This window comes from Callospermophilus lateralis, chromosome 8 (genome assembly GCF_048772815.1).
Source record: "Callospermophilus lateralis isolate mCalLat2 chromosome 8, mCalLat2.hap1, whole genome shotgun sequence".
Taxonomy (NCBI): Eukaryota; Metazoa; Chordata; class Mammalia; order Rodentia; family Sciuridae; genus Callospermophilus; species Callospermophilus lateralis.
The window spans coordinates 63,489,170-63,506,970 of record NC_135312.1 but is presented as its reverse complement, the minus strand read 5'-3'; the positions used below and the strand labels follow the sequence as shown (position 1 = coordinate 63,506,970).

The window sequence follows — 17,801 nt, the reverse complement described above, 5'->3', positions numbered from 1 at the left end:
GTTCATCGACAGGGTCAGAAGTTGGCCCTGTTTGTTCCATAGGATGAAAGAAAACCGCGGGAGAGCCCTGAGTGTCGGAGAACCACATTCAGCCAGTGAGCATGAAAATGAATGTTAGTTGCTATATGCAAAAACCCTAGGTGTGGGGACAGAAGGGAACCAGCCAGAAGGTTACAACAGGTCAGGAATAAATAACCACCAGGCGGAGGATCCCTGATTCTGTCCTTCCTTTTGTTGGGTGAGGAGCGCCAGGCAAACGCGTCCACAAAGGCTTTGGAAGGAAGAGGTTCGACCGTCCACACCCGGCTCCAGCCCCGGGTGACTATGAGGGGCCCGGGGGGGGGGGCTAAGCCTGAGACCCGGCGGGCTCTGTTCTCCGGGGAGGCCTAGCAGCGGGGACCCCAGAATAAGTCGGGGGCGGGCCGCGGTGCGGCGGGAGGGGAACAGCGCGCGGGCGGGCAGATCCCACCCCTTCCTGAAGGAAGCGCCCTCCCCACCGCGCCTGCCGCCGCCGCCGCCGCCGTCGCCGTCGCCGCAGGTCACGGCCCCGCTAGGCGACCGCGGCCCCGCCGCACCGGAGCAGGTAGGCGCGGCGCCCCCTCCTCCGTCCGGGCCGGTTGGCAGCCAGGGGGCGTCCGGCCCGGCTCCGCGCCCAGCACGGAGGCGGAGACCGGGGGCGGCGGGCGCTGCAGCGGGACGGGGGCGGCGGGTCCGCCGGGCTGCGGGACCCCTCTCGGCTCCGGACCCCTCCCCAGAGCGCCGCGGGCGCGGGCTGTCCCTTGGTTTCCGCGGGCGCAGGCTCCAGAGCGAGTGACGGTGTCGCTGCTGGCTCTTCGCCGCTTGCCCTGAGCGCCGGAGCCGGCGCACCGCGTCCCCGGCACCGCAGTGCCGTCCGCCGAGCCCCTGCGCCGCCCGCCGGCCGCGGCCCCGGCCCGGCCCTTTGACAGGTGTTTCCACCCCGCGCCCCATCCTTCGGTTGTGGGGTGGATTCCCCTGGAGAAAAACGACCCTAAGTTTGACCTCCCGGTCCCTCTGCCATTCTGCGTTCACTTCGCCGCTAGCCAAGTCAGGCGGGCTCGGGAAGGGAAGCAGGGCATCGGGAAGGAGGCACTAACTTGCTTTGCCCTGTGCACCGCCCTTCACTCGAAAAGCACCGTCTTGCTTTCTTTCCTCTTTCCTAGGCGCACACATTTGGGAAGAAATGGGATTTTCGGTTTCTCCAGGTGGCCGCGGTGGGTGGGTTACCGAGGCTCCTTGGTTATCCAATGCAATAATAAAGTGATGGATGTTTCGTTAGAGCCCTTGTTTAGTGGTTTCCCGTCTTTAAATGAATCAAAGGGAGGATGAAGGTTTTTCCATTTTAAATTCACATTCCTTTTCTCCCTATTTATTCCTCTCCTCCCACTCCTACCTCTTCAGCACTTTATTATATCCCAAACACTTCACTGATATTTTTGGTCAGGTTTATTCCGGCCAGATCATTTCACGACTGAGCCAGGATTGTGACTTAGAATGTGATAACGTAGCCCAGGTGGAACGAAAGCTGCACTTCTCCCTGAGTGATCCCATTCTGGCTTCTTAACATGCGTGCTCCTGTTAGGGAAGCAGGCATACTAATGACATGTTAAAGAACGGAACAAAACTGTTCTTGGCTCTATTACAATAACAAAGCCTGAAGGGCAATATTAGTTTCTGCTTCTTCAGTTCTCTGCTTGAATTGAAGATAGATTTTTAGTAATGCAGGGCTGTGACTCCATTCTGGGCTGCAGTTCATCAAAAGGCTAAGCAAATATGAATGTATAAAGTCCATCGTAGCAGTTAATAAGCTGACCTACTTAAAGTTTTCTGTTTCAAGAAAAAAAATTATTAGGTTTGTATTTGTGAAGTTTGCAGATCAAAGAATTCTACAGTCTTGGTTCTCATGCTTGTATGTGACCTAGAGACACCATGTTTTTAAGATTAACTATAGTTGTCATCTCTTAATGAACTAGAAATGTGAGTTTAATCTTCAAGGCATAAGCATAGGAATTTTAATTGTGTGCTCTGTATTTATATTTATTACATGCTTATAATAAATATTTTGCAAGTGCCCCAAGTTGGAAGTTCACAAACTGAATATGGTAAATAAAAGGGTAAAGAAGTTTTGCTAACAATAATGACTAAGTTGACAGATGTTATGACTTTGAGCAAACATATTAAAGTATTTGAAAAATGCATGTTTATTATAATCTGCCATTAACTGAATGCAGTCTGTTTGGATTATTTAAATCAGCATTGCATTATCTTGATAGCAGTTGCTTAATTCATATATTTCTCATTAAATGCCTTTTACAAGTTGCTGTGGGATAGAGATAGTTTTCCTTATGGAGTAATTTTTTTTATGAACAAAATAATACTTTGTGTTTAGCCTTTGCTAAAGAACTACCATAACCATGTTTATAACAACCTTGCAAGGGTTTGGGGGGGCTTACTTTACCTGCTTTGTGATTGTCAAGAGGAAAGAGCACTTTGCACTCTTGGTTTCCCCTGTGGCTCACATCTCTGAAGTACAGTGGCCAGATTAGCAAGGCAGCCTGGAGTCAGGAGGAAGTATAGCTAGTTGGCCCCTGCAATCTTAGCCATTTGGGATCAGTTTAGTAATCAGTTTAGCAAAATAGATACTGACAAGATAACTTAACATGTTAGTCTTCTCCTTCCTAAGGAAATCTATAGCATTCTGAGTCAGTAGTATAGTGATGATTAGGTTCTTATGAAGCCCAAATGAGATTTGTGCTAAAGTGACCCAAACATGCTACAAAGTTCAAGTATTATGGAAGCTGGCTCTAAGTTCATGAAAGATCAACAAAAGGGACTAGACCCAGGTATGCAATTTGCATTTTTCTTATCATAAACAGAAGTATGTCCCTACTTACTTTAATTATAGACTTTTATTTCCAAAGCTGGTATATATATAACTATTTGATTTAGTCACTTTCAATCTAGCTTATGAAATTATTGGAACTTTTAAGTGTCATTATTGCCAAATATTTTCTGCTATGTTGTTTGAATGTTGAAAAATGACTTGTGGCAATGAAAAGTCTTAATGCAAAAAGATTTTGGAAAGAATAGTTGGGATGATATTTTGAGATAATAATGGAATCTTTGGCAGTCACCTTCAGTTCAACCCCACACTGTTCTGAGTCAAGCCAGCTCTGGTAGGTTGGACTTGCAATTCTTTTATCAACTGAGAAATTTCCTTCTTAACATCTATAAATAGCCTTCTCTAGATCTGTGCTGTTCAACAGAACTTTCGGCAGTGATGGAAATGTTCTATAGTGTGTCAGATATGATAGCCATGAACCGCTGCTGAACACTTGAAATGTGGCTAGTGCAATTGAGAAACTGCACTTTGAATTTTATTTAGCTTTAATTAATTTAAGTAGATTCATAGGATTAGAGGCTATCATACTGGACAGTACAGCTCTAAATCCTTCTACCCATTTCCTATAGAGATAGCACTTGATGGCAATTATCCATTAATTACAAGGTAGTAGAAATTGGCATTGATAATGCTGGGAATTAAGATTTGACTGTTATTCTGTTTTATGAGGAAGCACTTGCATTTACTCTGAAGAAGGTGCTTTATGTTGAAGTTCAATTCTATTCTAAAAACAGCTTTGCCTTTTTAATTTCCACAAAATAAGCATCACCCAGAACTGTTTGGATGCTTGACCCCATGTGTATGTTCATGAACTTCAGCATTGTATGCTCTCCTGCACAGTATAGATCATGTATTCTTAGAGATGATTTCTGTACTTTTCATTTTTTTCAAGGTGGAGAGTGGGGATTTGGAGAAAGGTAGGAAGTAGGAAGTTATGCAGAACTGTTTCCCTCTGCCATACACACGCAGTAACAGAAGCTCTGTGAAAAGTCTGACGGGGTACCTCTGGCTCAAGGAGCAGCTGAAGGCTACGAGCCCTAGAGAAATTGGACCTCTGGATTTCAATCATGACTAATTAAATATATACTGATTAAATAGTAGGTGAAGATAAACCTAACATTGTCTCTGTCCTGAGGATATTAACCCCCTACAGTGAAGTTTCCCAAATTAGGATCCATCCCACAAGGCCTCTCTTTGTTGGGCCCTTGCTTAGTTTCTTTCCCTAGGGCTTCAAACCCAAATCCCCTTGCTCAGCCCAGCCTGGGGGGTTAATAAATCCACTTAAAATACAACCTACCCTTATCTTTAGTAGAACTATTAAGTGGATTTGATTTAACATCTACTATGTTGTTTCAATTTTAAACTAATTTGCTTTGATTTAAACTCTTATTTTGGCTGGGGCAAGAAACACATATTTAGTGTTTTATAAGACAGTTCCCTGCATGACTCTGGGGTGAGTGATCCTTCCTTTCCTAGTCTAGGGACCTATATACCTCTCTCCAGGCCAGACCTCAAGGCCCTGGGGGTTCCCCTTCTTTGGGAGGAACTCTCCCTGTTACTTATTTAGACATTTGTGTTTGGATATACTAATTAAATTGTAGGTGAAGATAAACCTAACCTTGTCTTAGTCCTGAGGATATTAACCCCCTACAGTGAAGTTTTCCAAATTAGTGTCCATCCCACAAGGTAATGGGGATGCTTGAATAACTTTAGGAATAACTTTAGGAAATGCTCTCCACAAATCCAATAACAATGTAGAACTTCTGAAATGAAATGCATATTTAACTTTTTAAAAAATCTATGTTGATATTTTCTTAAAAAACAAAACAAAACATTTCATACAACACCATAGTATTTTTCAAACTTCATGTCTTAGGTCTTGAAATCAATTTAACAAGTTAGGATCAGCATTTTTCTTTTGAAACAGAATATATGATAGAATGAAATCATCTCTGTGCATTCTTGTTAGTGAGGGTTTCCAGTGTTAGATAAAACTTTTGTTTCTTCCAGGTATATCACCTACAAGGCCACAAGGCAGTGGAGAATATTGGCTACGAGCCCTAGAGAAATTGGACCTCTGGGTTTAAATTATGACTGAGCACAACTTGGTCCATATTCAGTAAGCACTATGTATATGGATGTTCATCATTTGCGTTGTTATTATATAAGTGTATATGTGCATACTGAATCATGATGCCAAATATTGCCTATGAAACTAGGCTTGGGACCCACTTCAGGAAACATGGATCTAAGACATATGTAGTAACTAACAATAATGAGTGTTTACCAAGTGCACCAGGCTGAGTGCTTTGCACATATTAGCCCGTTTCCCACAACAGTCCTTTGATGTAGTCACTGCTGCTACCCCTCAGTACCTACATCCCAGTCAGTGATGGAGTTAGAATCTAAACCGGGGCAGTCTGATGGCTGATCACATGTTCAACCATCCTAAGTTACAATGTGATAGCGTCACATAGATGGACGTCTGCAGACTTGTGACACTCAAAACATTGTGCCGCATTGCACATGTGCAGGAGGGAGCTGACAGTAGCTATTTTCTGTGTAATATGAAGCCTGATGGGTAAGAGGGGAGTTTTTGATCTGGAATAGACTGGAAAGACCTCACTGCTGCCAGCCTGTGGTCTCTGAAGGTTAATGCCCTTGGAAACACATCATGGTGCCCAAAGAAATGTCAGTGTTCCCGACATTAACTGCAAATTATGTCTTCAGAGGTGTTTTCCTTTTCTTCTAACCACTTACTAACTTTTGCATACTAGTTTGTAGTAAATAGTGACAAATACTTTTAAATAGTATGTCCATCTCATAAATCCCTCACTTTTTTATTGTACACTAAGTTATTTGCTTTTCAAAACCACTACCTGCCTGTTAAGTGCCTCATGATTTTTTTTTAATTTCCATATTTATTTATTTATTTGGTACGGGGGTTGAACTCAGGGGCACTCAACCATTGAGCCACATCCCCAACCCTATTTCATATTTTATTTAGAGACAGGGTCTTACTAAGTTACTAAATGCCTCACCGTTGCTGAAGCTGGCTTTGAACTTGCGATCCCCCCATCTTAGCCCTCATGATGTATTTTTAATAAAGTAAATGGAAAACAGCTTGGGGTATAACTCAGCAGTAGGGCACTTGCCTCTCATTTGCCAGGTCCTGGGTTCGATTCCCAGCCCCACATCAAAGAAGTAAAAAATATAAATAAAGGGGCTGGGGATGTGGCTCAAGCGGTAGCGCCCTCGCCTGGCATGCGTGTGGCCCGGGGTCGATCCTCAGCACCACATACAAACAAAGATGTTGTGTCCGCCGAAAACTAAAAAATAAATATTAAAAAAAAATTCTCTCTCTCTCACTCTCTCTTTAAAAAAAAATTAAAATAAATATATATATAAATAATATTGTTTTAGAATTCCAAATAAAATGAGATGTCTTAAAATTGATGCCGGAAATTTTTTTCTTAATGCAATCTAGAAAGTAAAGCTCATTTCATTTTGCGAAGTAGATTTCAGTTTTTCTTACAGATCAAACTAAATATAAGTGATCCTTTATCCAACACCTACATCAGGTAGAATATGAGTCCACAGCTTGCCATTATGCTCACTTTCCTCCTTAGAAACTCCAGAGGCTTTACCTAACATATAAACATCCTTAAGATATTCAGATATTGTTCAAAGCTACAGAAAATCCCATCTCTGTGGACAGTGATGTAGACTCAATCTGTGGAATACGAAGGGGCCAGATGAACTGTCTTTGAAAAAACATTGAAAGTCACATAATACTTTTAGACAAGTGTAGACAAAGCTGAAGAAGTAATTGTGCTTAACTATGGCAGTAGAGGAAATTAGTCTGTAATTTAAATGGTGTTATTTAACTCTGCAGCAATTATAATGAATTATAATGGTAATCAACTGAATATAAACATAAATGTCTCCCAAAATAGCACAGCCTTACTGTTCATCAAATATTTCATTTTTAACGAGGTAGATTTCTTCCTGTTTTTTTAACACTTCTGATGACTTAGCTGTCAAAGGGATATTTTAAATGGCATTAATTGGAATTCTTAAAAAATGAATTAAAACTGACTACGTAGCCAAAATGGGTGTCATATTTAAAAAAATGTGTTAGTTAATAAAATATCCTTTCAGATTATTTTCATTCTATTGATTCAAGGGTGAGTAGATGTTAGTTAAGAAATGTTGATATTATTGTAAAATAATTCAAAAATAAATATTACTTTTTACTGAACTAGGAGGGTTTGTAAATTAAAAATTTAAGAAATCTATAGTGTAACTGTCCTGGAATTTCTAATGGATATATATGTATTGTAATTTCTAAATTCTAGTTTCACTGCAACTTAAAGTGTATTTATATGGAAATACTAACAAATAAAACATACCTTCATGCAGCTATCAAGCTAAGGGAGGCATTTCTCTACCTTTATGGTGGTATGCCCCTACATGCCTTCTACTTCAAAAGTATGGCATTTTGAAAAATTTCCAGTCTTGTCAATGACAGTACAAAGTTCACAAGAACCATTTTACTCTCCTTTTTATATTAACAGCTAATATGATTGTTCTTTTTTTCTACTTTCCACATTTTTATTAGTGCATTATAGTTGTACGTAATGATACGTAATATGTTGCTACATATTCTTACATCCACACAATATAATATAATTTGGCCATTATCATCCCCCAGTATTTCCCCTTCCCTACCCTCTTCTTACCCCCTGGTCCCTTTCCTCTACTACTCTCCCTTTGATTTTCAGGAGAACCACCCCCTCTTTCTTTTCCTTTTTCCTCTTTACCTTCTGTACATGAGAGAAAACATACAACCCTTGACCTTTTAGTTTGGTTTATTTCACTTAACATAATGGTCTCTAGTTCCATCAGTTTTCCTGTGAATGACATAATTTCATTTTTGTTTATGGCTGAATAAAACTTAGTTGTGTATTTATACCACATTTTCTTTTTGTATTCTTCTGTTGATGGACACCTAGGCTGGTTCCATAGTTTGACTTTTGTGAATTGTGCTGCTATAAACATGGGTATGCACATATTGCTATAATATATTGACTTTAATTATTTTTTAAAAAAATTCTAATTCATTATATATGACAGCAGAATGCCTTTTAATTCATAGTACACATATAGAGCACATTTTTTCATGTCTCTGATTGTACACAAAGTAGAGTCACATTCGTGTCTTCATACATGTACTTAGGATAATGATGTTCATCTCATTCCCTTTGACTTTAATTCCCTTTTTTTAACTTTTATTTTTTATTTTTGTGTTGCTGAGGATCAAGTCCAGTGCCCCACATGTGCTAGGCCAGCACTCTACCACTGAGCTATAACCCCAGACCTTGAATTTAATTCTTTAGGATAAATACTGAGGGGTGGTGCAGCTGGGTCATATGGAGTTTCCATGCCCAGTCTTTTGAAGGAAGCTCCATCCTGTTTTCTTTAATGATTGCACTAATTTATAATCCCACCAACTATGTGAAAGTATTCCTTTCTTCCATATCCTCTGTAGTAATTTTTATTATTTGTAATCTTGATGACTACCATTCTGACTGGAGTGAGATGAAATCTCAGTGTAGTATTGATTTGCATTCCCTAATTGCTAATGATATTGAACATTATATAATTGTTGGCCATTTGTATTTCTTCTTTAGAGAAGTGTCTGTTTAATTCATTTGCCCATTTATTAATTGGGTTATTTTATTTTTTTGGTGTAAAGTTTTTTGTGTTCTTTATATATTCTAGATATTAATCTTCTGTCAAAAGAGTAGCTAACAAGATTTCTCCCATTCTGTTCTCTCTTCACATTCCTAATTGTTTTCTTTGCTGTGCAGAAGTATTTTGGTTTGATGCCATCCAATTTATTAATTCTTGGCATTATTTCCCAAGCTTTAGGAGTGCGAGCAGCTAATACAGTCATTCTTGAGAAAGCTGATTATCTTTCCTATGATACCTCCATTTTAATTTCTTCTTGTGGCATAAACATTGATTTAAATGAAAAGACACTAGGTGCCGTTTCATACCAATGTTTGGATTGTACATGTTTCTGAGAAAGTAAAAGTCAAAAAATTTCCAATAACTAATTTGCAGAAAGGATAACAGTTATGATCAAAAAGGGGTGCATCATGATCTTTTAAGATAAAGCTACTGAGCAAAGTCAGTGTCTACTAACAGAGCCATGAACGTAGCAGTTGAGAAATGCTGCTCTTGAGCTCAGTTCACAATAGTTAAGCTATGGAACCAACCTAGATGCCCTTCAATAGATGAATGCATCAAGAAAATGGGGTGTGTGTGTATATATATACAATAGGATATTGCTTAGCCATAAAGAATAATGAGATTATGACATTTGCTGGTGTGGATGGAACTGGAGACTATCATGCTGAGTGAAATAAGCCAATTCCCCCAAACAAAGGCTGAACTAATAACCTTCTCTTTGATATGTGGATCAGCATCTCTGACTCACAATAGGCAGGTGGGTGGGGGGAGTGGAGGTTCACTGGATTGGACAGTGGCAATGTGGGAGGACCGGAGAGGAGATGGGAATGGGAAAGACAGTAGAATGAATCAGACATAACTTTCCTATATTCATATATGAATACACAACCAGGTAACTTCACATCCTGTTCAGCCACAGAAATGGGAAGTTATACTCCATGTATGTATGTCAAAATGCATTCTACTGTCATGTATATATAAAAAGAACAAATTAAAAAAAAATTTTAAAAAGAAATGCTGCTCTTGATTAGCTAATGGGCAGCATTTGTCCTTAGCATGGTCCTTGGCTCAGGATAGCTTTTTTCTTACTGTAACTTCCTTCTCACGTATAACAAAGGTTTTTTTTTTAAATTTTTTTTTTTTTAGTTGTAGATGGACATAATGCCTTCATTTTGTTTATTTATTTTTATGTGGTGCCGAGGATTGGACCAAGTGCCTCACATATACTAGGCAAATGCTGTACCACTGAGCTACAACTGCAGCCCTGTAACAAAGGTTTTAACTCACTTTTTTTTTCACATGGAAAATTAAAGAGGATCGTTGTGGATGGTAACTGCTCCCTACCAAGAGTCTAAGAGCTGGAAAAAGTTTTTGGAAGTCGCGCAATTTATTTCCCAGGGTCTTGGCATGACTGTAGCCGTCACAGAAGGATGAGACTCCACTCTACTTGGAGTCCATGAATATTTTACATTAGTTCTCGACATGCTGTCTTTCTGGGCAGACTTAATATGAATCTGACGTGGTACCCTAAGTCTCACTTCAGTTTGATCTGGCTCCTGGTTTGCTTGCTTGCCACGTTTGCCTTCTCTTTCCAATTGAATCTTTGTTTAAAGGTCATATTATGCAATTTTAAAAAATCTTAGGGCATGTGTTTATTTTAGGGCAGGGATCCCAAAGCATTTGAAATAAAGTTTTACCAGACATAGCCACACCCTCTGTTTACAAATTACTGGTGACTGCTTCCTGCACGACCACCTAAGAGTTGAGTAACTGGATCACAGTAATTTTGATTGATTCAAATTTGAGTAGCCTTGTGTGGCAATTGGACAGCACAGTTTTATAGTGGACACGATGGTGTGGTTTTCTTCAGTTCAGTGAGCTGTGTGATCTGGCTTCTCATGCTGTCCTGAGGTGCAGCGTCCTTCCACTGGGCTGTCCTAACAGACCACTGACCCTTGTGCATGGCAGGCTTGGGCAGACACTGGAGTGACAAAGTTCTCTGTGAGATGCTACCTTGGACAGCACCAGAAGCCAGGAGGAGTGGCAAGAAAGCCAGGGGGGCAGGCTGCACAGTGAAGTCATCTGAAGAGCAGTAAAAATCAAGCTGCACCCTAGACCAACTAAATCAGAATTCCAGGGGCAAGACCCAGACGCCAGACTTTTTTTTTTCCCTAATTTAAACTTCCCAGGTGGTTCCATCATGTTCCACTGGCTGAGCAGCATCACAGGTAAGCCAGGCAACCCAGATGTGCCGACATTCCCATCATAGCACCATAGGTATGCAGACATTCCCATCATAGCACCATAGGTATGCATACGGGCAGATGGTCAGGAGAGTGGACACGTGAAGGTCACACAGCCTCGGGTGAAACCCTGGCTGACATTTTCTCTCCCTCAAAGGCTGAACACAATAAAATAGCTTCCTCCTATAGAAGACCCTCCTGCTATTTTAGCAAACTTCCAGGAATGTTCTAACTGGCCTTTATCTAGGGCTGGCAACAGAGTGGTGAGCAAAATAGACAATGCTTCTGCCCTTAGGGAGCTTTACAGTCTGTCTGGGAGGACAGACCAGAAATAGATAAAAATAGCATCGTGTATGGTCTGGGTGCTGTGGAGAAAGATGGCAACGAATCTAGAAGTCTTATGCTCAATGAGACTGAGGGTGGCTAGCCACATTTCTTCTCTTCTTATTGCTGCTCCTCAACCAGCTTCCAGTCACTCCGTTCACCTCTTAAAGAACATCTCCCATCCTCACCAACTTGTCTTGGTCCATGGGGACAGCATCCTCCTCAGCGTCCATTGATGAATCTGCCCTCAGAATCCATTGGATCTCCTCAGTGAGCTCACCACCACTGAACCATAGCTACTTGCTCCCAACCTCCCACTCACATTCCCTCCGACATCTTCACCTCAGGATCCTGTCCTCTGGACAAAGTTGTGTGTCCTTCTTCCTCTTCCATACCCTGCCTCCCTTCCTCTAACTTAATTGAGATGACTAGTCTCCTTACTTCCCTCAGTTGCCCAAACTTCCTTACAAATGCAAATATATACATATCCCTCTTTATTTTCTGAACTCAGAAGATGTGGTATGTATTTCCCTCTGTTTCAGACCAGTTTCAGCATATCACCTGGGCCCCTAATGCCATCTCTTTCTGCTTCCTCCAGACCTGAGACCTCTGCTCTACTAATAGTCCTGTCTCTCTCTGGTCTTGTACCTCTCTCCACTCTTTACTGGACCCTTCCCATCAACTTGCATTTGTAAGTTTCTTCATTCTAAATAATAATAATGATTTTCCTATGTTAAATAAATTAAGGTAGATAAATCATGATAGAGGTGTATGCATCTTACATGGAAAGAAAAAAATAAAAATAGGTCCGGTGTGGTGGCTCACACTTGTATTCCCAACAACTCGGGAGGCTAAGGCAGGAGGATCACAAGTTCAAAGCCAGCCTCAGCAACTTAGTGAGACCCTAAGCAACTCAGAGAGACCCTGTCTCTAAATAAAATATATAAAAGGGCTGGGGATGTGGCACAGTGGTTAAGTGCCCCCGGGTTCAATCCCTGTTACCAAAAAGAAATTTTAAAATAAAAAATAAATGGAAAGGCTATTAAAAGAGCTTTGTCACATGAGTTACTTTAAAATTATTTAATTGTATTTAAATTGTGGTAAAATACATATAATGTCAAGTTCACTACTGTACAATGTGTAGACCAGCAATGTTGAGCATATTTGCATTGTAATGCATCCAAGCTCCATAGCTCTGCACCCTGTAAAACCGAAACTCCATACTCACTAAACAACTCCTCATCCCTTTTCTCCCAACCCCTGGCAACCATCATTCTGCTTTTCTCTCTGATAATTTAACTACTTTAAGAACCTCAAGTGAGTAAAATCATATGGTATTTGTTCTTTTGTGATGAGGTATTTCAGTTAGCATAATTCCCTCAAGGTTTAGCCACATGGTAGCAGGTGTTGGAAATCCCTTCCTTTTTCAAAGCTGAATAATATTCCATCTTATATACCTACCACTTTTTACATTTAATTTTTGAAGAAAAATGTATATATACTTATGTTGTGTAAGTATATATACAGATAGATATATTATACATAGATACAGACAGAAGGTTACATATGAAAATGTCATGGTGGTTATCTAAAGTCTCAATTTTTAAAACATTTTCATTTTCTTTTTTTTCATGATCTCTGCTTTCTGAGGTATTTACAATGAACATATTTCCCTGTAGTAAAAGCCCCAGGAGACAACACCTCCGTTGCTCTTGTCAGCGATAGCATAGTGGCCCCCGTTGCCGGGCAGCTGCCCACCTCCCTAGCTCGTCTTTCACCACTCCCTGCCTGACTCATCAGGCTCTGAGCATGGAACTCGGGCTCCTGCACAGTGGGTGGATGCCTTAGAGTCCCACCCATGCTCTCGCTTCTGCTTGCCTCTGTATCCCTGGAGACAGCGCAGGGTCCTTCCTCCTTGCCCCTCCTGCCCTCAGTGCTGCATTAGTGTCTTCTCTGGAGCTCCCTAGTTCCTGGACCAATCTCTGACCGCTGCTCATTTCCTAATCATGTGTGAGCTTCCTGGGTGGGACTGTGTGTTCATCTTTATATTCGTGTCACCTGGCACAGAGCTGCAGTTTGGAAGCCACCGGTGGTTCAGAGGGGCTGAATAGCAGGATGCTCCGGAAGGCTTGCCCTGGGGCCCTTCATTCCACTGCACCCTGCTCCCCCGTGCCTGAGCAATGTGAAGATTTATAAATATTTTACAAAGAGATGTTATTGAAAATAAATTAGATATCAAAATGACTGAGAAGCTATATTTTTAATGATTCTGGAGTTGGACCTCTTAGGTCCTATCCTGGCTCCAACTTTCCCAGCAACATGATGGAGAGCAGGTTATTTCTTGTGTGCATCTGTAAGAGTGGGTGACAGTTACCTTCTCCCTGGGTGGTTGTGCCTAGCACAGAGTAAGTGCCATATACATACAGTCATTGACATAGCACATGAGAGGGTCGCACTGGGCACTTCATACATAGCTAATATTTATTCCACGAGGTTCTGATAACTATTGGATGCATATGAAGTACTTACAGTACTGTGTCTTTCCCTCTTGACTAGTGGTTTAGTGTCCCCCACCCCCTATCTGCAGGGGATATGTTCCAAGATAGTACTGAGCCATATACATATACATACATACACACACACACACACACACACACACACACTAGGTTTTTTCCCCCCTATATATATAAACAATCTGTGACTGTTTAATTTACAAATTAGGCATAGTTAAGAGACTAAAAATACTAGCTAATAATACAAAAGAATAGTTATAACAATTGACCATAATAAAAGTTATTTAAAATTTATGAACTCTGTTCATTTCTGGAATTTTCCATTTAATATTTCCTAACCACAATTGACTATGGGTAACTGAAACTGCAGAAAGTGAAACTGTGGATTAGGAAGGATTACTATTAGTCCTTTCTGTTTCACATTTTCTGCAGCCCAGCTAGTGTGTCTTTCACTTGGATCCATTTCATGACAGAGTTGGTTACCTTGACGCAAAGCACAGGGTTCCAAGAAGGCCTGTCAAAGTGCCCCAGCCTGAGACTGCTACCTATTCTCTTTTCCACCATTTGCTAATTAAAAATAACTTTGGTAATTCCCATGCATTATAGATGTTTAAGATTATGTTAATCATGACTTCAAGGAAAGCTGCGGTATTTTCCGCACTGGCTTCTCTACCTCTTGCTCTGGTGCATCCTGCTGCCTGCCTCACCTTTCATCCGCTGTCCTGTGTCTGCCCCACACAGAGACCCCCGAGCATCTTCTCATTCACAGCCTCATCCAACCCACTGGTTTTGGTATTTGAGGCCACATCTCCTCTGAGCCCATTTTATCCATCCATGCTTTTCTTCTAGTTCCTCTCTAATGTAGGCTTGGGCTGACCCTCACCTGGATCCAGTCCTGTCCTGTGACTGGTATTCATGGTTCCCACAGTGAAATGTCCTCCCCGGCCTGATCTATTTATAGATCGTTTCCTACTTCGGAAAATTCCATCTAGGAGTTTTCAACTTTATAACGGAGAGGAAGTGAATGTGTTCAGTGGAAACGGTCCTTTGAATTGTCAGTTTTGCTCTTTTCTTTGAGTTAGCGCATATTGTAGGATACCTTCTTGAGAAGCTTCCAGCCAGCCAACATGTGATTATGAGAGTGAACCAACTATACAGTGGACTTGATGTTCAAAAGGTTAGATGGATTCAATACATTTTTTTTTTCTGTTTTGCGGTACTGGTGATTGAATCTAGGGAAGGGGGCTCTATCAAATGAACTACATTCTGAGTCATTTTTATATTTTTATTTTGAGACAGGGTCTTTCTAAATTGTCCAGGCTGGGCTTGAACTTGCAGTTCTCTTGCTTCAGACTCCCAAATTGCTTGTATTACAGGCATGTGCTGCCACACTTGGCTCAATGCATATTTGACTTGCCATATTTTCAGTTTACAATGGGTCTATCAGAACAAACGTGATACCTTGAAAGTCAAGGAACTTCTTCCCATTTGCCCACAGTTTTAAGGCCCACTTTTTCACAAACACTACCCCTTCCTGAACATTGGCTTCTTTCTGCATTTTCACATTTGGTTATATATAAATGAGAGCCTTATCAGATGCCATTTTTAGTAATATCTTCTGATTTAAAGATTCAGATGGTTAACTTGATAATGTTAAAATTATTATAGGCTTTACAGTTTGGCATTCAGGAAAATTGTGCCAGTTTTGTACGTATAATAGATAAATAAATATTGTTTTTCTCTTAGCAGCTGTAATTCCATCCCACTTGCACATAAATAAAGTCCTGGATTCTGGACTCTATATGGTAAAACAAAATAATGTTGTATAGCAAGACAGGACCACTATTATTGTTATGGGATCCATAAGTCTGTATGGTTTGGCTTGTAAGATACATGAGACTGCCTATTTTAGTAGATCCACATTTCTTTAGTAGATCTACATTATGGCACTACGAAACCATGAGCAGACTATAAAATTAGGAGCCAGAACCCCCACAATCATTTTAAGTACCTAGTGGGAATTCTGTAAATGTGGGCAGATTGATTTGTGGTTTATTTTTGACCCCTTACTAATTTAGTCTGATTTGTGTATATCAATTCACCTCTCTATACTAACTTAGCACATCTTCTGAAATACTAAGATTTTATTAAATTTAGGACATAATCAAATAAAATTTTGTTGCTGGAGTGCATAGTACATGCGTCACTATAATCAGCATCAACCCCCTTTCCTTTCTCCCCTTTCTTCTTTTCTTTCATGATGGGCATCTGGCTTGAGAGAGTGGACTGGGTGAGGAGGTGTGTGGGGTGAGTGAATGAAGCGTTTCCTCCTCTAAGACACACAGCCTCCCGTAGCAGACAGGTGAACAACTGTGATTCAGCCGTAACATGAGACTGAATCAAGTGAGGGATAAAAGCGGGTGCAGTGGGGCATGCCTGTAATCCCAGCGACTCTGTAGTTCAGTGGCAGAGTGCCCCTGGGTTCAATCCTTAGTACCAGACAAAACAAAACAGAAAAGGATTAAGTAGTTACATAAGCAGACTCTCTTGGGAAATTCAAAGAATGAAATAGAAACTCAGAAAGTATATAATGTATTAATCAATCATACTTATGAAACTTCTAGTATGTGCCAAACACTCTGCTTGGTAATAATTAGGTGACTGCATCCTCATTACAAATATTTGAGGTAGGTACATTAATCTACTTTTCAAAAATAAATAAATTGGAATGCACTGTGATTATATAAATTGTCTAAAGTCAGACAGCTGTAATCCAAATCAACCTGTCTTAGAAGAATAAGTTCAAGAGACTTATTGTACATCATGGTGACTAGAGTTAATGAGGGCATATCCAATACTTGAAAATCGCCAAGGGAGTGAATTTTAAGTGTTCTCAGGCATATGTTAATTAGCTTGATTTATCCATTCTAGTGTACACATATATCAAAACATCAAAACATATCATAAATATATACAATTTTTTGTCAATGAGAAACAGCACACAACAAAAAAATCAGCCTGTTTTATGTAATATAAAAATATAGTTTGATATGCAAATAAAAAGGTTTCAGTGGGTACTTCTTTTAAATAACCACAAAGCTTTACAGAGGTTTGCATTTCCTTAGAGGAAATCAGCCAGGATAAAAAGGAAAATAAAGAGCAAAAGCAGTAATAATCATGGTGGGGGAGGGACACCTTTTTAAGAAAATACCCCATAAGTTGTGAAGCCTCCTAGGTAATGAAATATTAATTAAAAAAGCAAGAGGAGATATTGAATGGCTTATTTTGTGAAACTCCCAAGCAAACTTTCTTCATCAGTAAATAGATTTTAGAAAGACACTTAGATACCAATGTTAGGTGTGCCTTAAAACAGTCATTTCAGACCGGGTGCTGTGGCACTTGCCTATGATCCATGGGACTTGGGAGGCTGAGGTGGGAGAATCATCATAGCAAGACACTATCTCCCCAAAATAAAAAAGGGATGCAGTTGTAGCTCAGTGGTACAGCACCCCTGGATTCAATTCCCAGAACAGGGGAGGGGGTCGGGGGAAGCCTCTATTAGGACAGTTATTCCAGTTTAGCAGTAGAAATACTGTCAAATTCCACATGAATCCTCTCAATTTCTTTATTGACATCTCTGATTAGTTTGCCAACAGTGGCTTTCTTTAAAGCACTCTAATTTACCCTCTGGGAACATTTGTTCAAGTTTTTGTCTCTTAGCAGACTTTTGAGGGACTTTTTCATGTCCATTTCTACTTTTTTTTTTTTTTCCTGTACCAAGGATGAACCCAGAGGCGCTTTTCTACTGAGCCACATCCCCAGGCCTTTTTTATTTTATATTTTTATTTTGAGACAGGGTCTCACTAAGTTGCTGAGGCTTGTCCTTGAACCTGTCATCTTCCTGTCTCAGCCTCCTGAGTTGCTGGGATTATGGGCATGTGCCACTGAGCCCAGCTCCCTTCCATTTCTTATTACAGGTAGTCCTAGGCATTTTATGGGTTTTGTTGCTATTATAAATCTATTACATTTCCATTTTTCCTGTAT

The 17,801-nt window shown here is 40.5% G+C and overlaps 1 protein-coding gene across 1 annotated transcript in view; it reads left to right on the top strand.

Moving 5' to 3' along the window:
• Positions 1–496: 496 nt before the first annotated feature.
• Positions 497–17,801, top strand: part of Tmem150c (transmembrane protein 150C) — a 62,880-nt gene continuing 45,575 nt past the window's right edge. Inside the window, exon 1 of the mRNA XM_076864939.1 lies at positions 497–583. The gene's annotated coding sequence lies outside the window, so the exon portion shown is untranslated. The remainder of the gene's footprint in view (positions 584–17,801) is intronic.